Genomic DNA, 3,420 nt, shown 5'->3' with positions numbered 1-3,420 from the left:
AAAAAAAAAAAAATTCAGTCAGTTTTCTCACTGCAGCAACTCGAGGGAAGTAGCGGACATAATTGGTTCTCCCTCCTCAGTTAATGCTGCAGGGAAATAGTAATGTCCCTTCTGTAGTGCAATCCATTGCTAAATAACTTCTTTGGCAATTAGCACCATTATCCCAGGGTTTCCAAGCTAACTCGAGTTAAGCTGCCTGCCTCATCGCGGGATGGCAGGGTGCACCAAATGGAAATGTCAGCACTAGGTTTTCTTTAAGAGCTGCCTCTCCCCCCACCAAACACTGCCCTGAATATCCTTTATTGTGCCTCTGAATCTGTCAGCAGAGTCTGAGTTAAAAGGCTGGAGCCTGAGCAGTCTGCTCAGCTGGCTGCCTCCTCCTGGGTAAGCAGAGGTGTTACCAGACCAAGCAGTTCCCCTGTCACGTCTGGAGCGCTGACAAAACTGGCCTTGCTAGGCACCACATGATCTGTCGTGCCAGGAGGGCTTTATTGGTTATCTAGTCAGCTCTACAATTTGTCCAGTACAAGGAGGTGGAACTGGTGATACTGGAAGGGGCAGGGTGCTCTGGGTGCAATACAGGCTTTGGGTACATTGGGCATTCAGCGTGGTTACAGCTAAGTTACAGCCAGGGCTCAAGTGCGATGTCTTCACATCTCATTCAGCCTGCTTAGAGCAGCACATTGGTCAGGTAGATTAGGGGTGCTTTTCCGTGAGGTCAATTGTGCACTTTATGCAGGAACATGAGCCACCGAAAAGCCAGTATTTAACCTGTGCTGCTGTCTCCTACCCTGAGAAAAAGGATTTCATATTGCATAAAGGTGTCTTGTCTGCAAACCAAGTCAGCCAGTAGTAACATTAGACCTAACCCATGTTGTTGGTTTTCCATCGCTTCACATCCATATTTCACTAGTGTAATTCTCAGTAAATTTTCTTAACAGCTCCTTTCCCACATAAGGGTACAAATTCCTGACCAGAGGTGCATCCCAGGGAACTGGGGAGCTTGGATTACCTGACTTCACTTAGATACCTTTATTGCCTTTTTTTTTTTAATTGAGCAGAAGTATCTCCAGAGCAGAGAGACCAGAATTCCTTTGGGAAGCAGGTGCATTTTCCATACCTTACTTGGTCCCAACTAGCCAAGCCCGTCAGTGTGCTATAAAGGAGCAGTTCTGAAGTCTCTCTGGGAGACTGCGGTCCCTGCCCTGCCCCTTCTAAAGGACTCTGACAACATGTGCCTGTCCTTCCCTTCCATCTGTGGTGTGCCTTCTCACCGCTTTCAGGTATTGAAGCAAGGATGCTGCTGATACGTGGGAACCAGCTTAACGTTCCTGTGTTGCCAAAGCTCCCTTCTCGAGCTTCGTTGCTTTTTATAACATTTGAATTCTTGCATTTCTGAGTGCCTTTCTCTCTCTCTGTCTCTCTCTTTAATAACCAACTGTCGCAGCTCTTAGGTTCTTCTAGAGGACCAGGGACCAAGCTAATGAAGGCGCTTGTTGTCAAGTTTCAGTTTAACCATAAACACCAGTGAGACTAATTTATTGGGCCTCTGCATTGATGCAGTTTAGCAACAAGGCCAGAGCATAAACCAGAATCCTCAAAAGATGTGGGCAGTGATGCTTACACGACTTCCCAGTGGGGCCTGCATTAGTTTCAGTTTTGGAAAAGGGAACAAATCTTCCCATGTCCAAGTGCATCACAGTGTTCTGGAAACCAAAAGCACACAAAGCCCAGCTTGGGTTTGAGAGCTGCCTTGGCTAAGCCCATGCCCTCGTGAAGAGGGAACTAGCATTCCTTTCACGTTGGGTAGGAAAGGTGCCGCCTCCATCGTGACCGGTGATGGGCAGTGCCTCTGTGTGCAGCTGGCTTGTGGGGAGGGTGCAGTTAGACTGTTCGGGGACCTGCCCCCAGCTCTGCCCACCGTTCTCCACGCCCATGCCATTGAGTTTTCAATCCTTTTGTCATTGTGCAGACAGAAGCAGCATCTCCCATCAAGGGGGGAGAAACGCTTCTATTCTTGCCAGCCTAGCTGAAAAGCAATTGTGCTTCAGAAGCACTAAGTCCTTCAGAGTGCATCTCCAGTGGGAGCTGTAGACAGGTGCTAGGGGTCCCTAACCACCCTCTCCCCACATCTGCAGATGGGGGTGATACCAAAATTACTGCTAAGTACTGCTGATCTCAACTGCTCAGCAGCCCGTTGGGGGAAGCGCAGAGCCGTGGGTAGCCAGGTAGGTTCTGAGCAATCCTTAAAGTAGTGGTGGGGAAGGGAAATAGGTGCCAAGAACAGTCTCCGCAGGGTGGTTGTACTCTAATTAGAAGCCTGCTGACCCATTTGTAGCAACGCCATGGCGATTGGCTGAGCGGCTGCCTGACCTCTTTGCTAACCTCGCTGCATGCACTGCGCCTGTCACAACAGCCAACAGCACAGCCGAGGGAGCACCCAGCAGCTAACAGATCCGGAGAGGGGAGCAGGAGGCACTTGAAAGGGCTGTCCAGAGCTGCCCTTGGGGGAGACAGGAACAGAAGCAGAAGATGGTGGGCTCCCGTGGAGATGCCAGCCCAGTGCAGCCTGGGTCTGATGTGCCATCGGCTCTCTCGCTTTGCAGTGAGCGTCCAGGCCGGTCACGGTGTCTGTCCTTTCTAAGCAGCGTGATGCTGGTTAGCGGTTAGACATTCTCACTGTGTTCTCAGCTGCAGTGCTTGGCTGCTGCTCACTGCGCTCCCCCCCGCACTCGCACATGGGGAATGCCTAGTCCACGTTTCCAGGGCTCATCTGCAGTCGCTGACCTTCACTGGTCTCTCCTCTCCTTATCAGTCATAGTGCACCAGACCAAATCCAGGGAAACGGCTCCTGGCAAGTCCCAGATGGCCATGGAGCTGCAGGAAGTCTAATTTCAGAAGGAAGAGATTTGTAGTCCATGGACACGTTCAGTGTGCTGGCTTGGAAAGAACCTGCCCTTGAAGGGCGCTGGACCTGGCTTTGGCCAGGGGCAGAGGCATGTCCTCCCACATCCCTCTCAGCTGCCCTGGGTACGGTTTTCCACCTGTGTTTTTCCCCACAAAGCCTTCAAGGGGGACGTGGATCAGATTGTATTGCTGTATTAACTTTAGTCATTTTAATGCATTTCAGAAACTTAACTGATTTTTTTTTTTTTTTCCTAACTAGAATGATGTAGAACTAGAAGAGCCATAACGCTCCCAAAGTGCCTTATTTCCTATATGACATAAATATATTTATCAGAGTAATTATTTCCACTTGTATCGGTGGGGTCTGCTGGGTAACCGTGGTGGGACGGGGAGGAGACGCAGCATGCTGTCCAATGAGCCATGCTGCGAATGGGCCACGCTAGCGCATCCTCTGGGTGCTCAGCCTGAGGAAACGCGCTCTCTCAGACTGAAAGAGTGCAGAGGATTAAAAGC

Source organism: Gavialis gangeticus, unplaced genomic scaffold (assembly GCF_001723915.1).
Source record: "Gavialis gangeticus isolate Ggan-Ray unplaced genomic scaffold, GavGan_comp1, whole genome shotgun sequence".
NCBI classification, from domain to species: domain Eukaryota; kingdom Metazoa; phylum Chordata; order Crocodylia; family Gavialidae; genus Gavialis; species Gavialis gangeticus.
The sequence above is the reverse complement of the archived record's forward strand: the minus strand, read 5'-3'. Positions refer to the sequence as shown.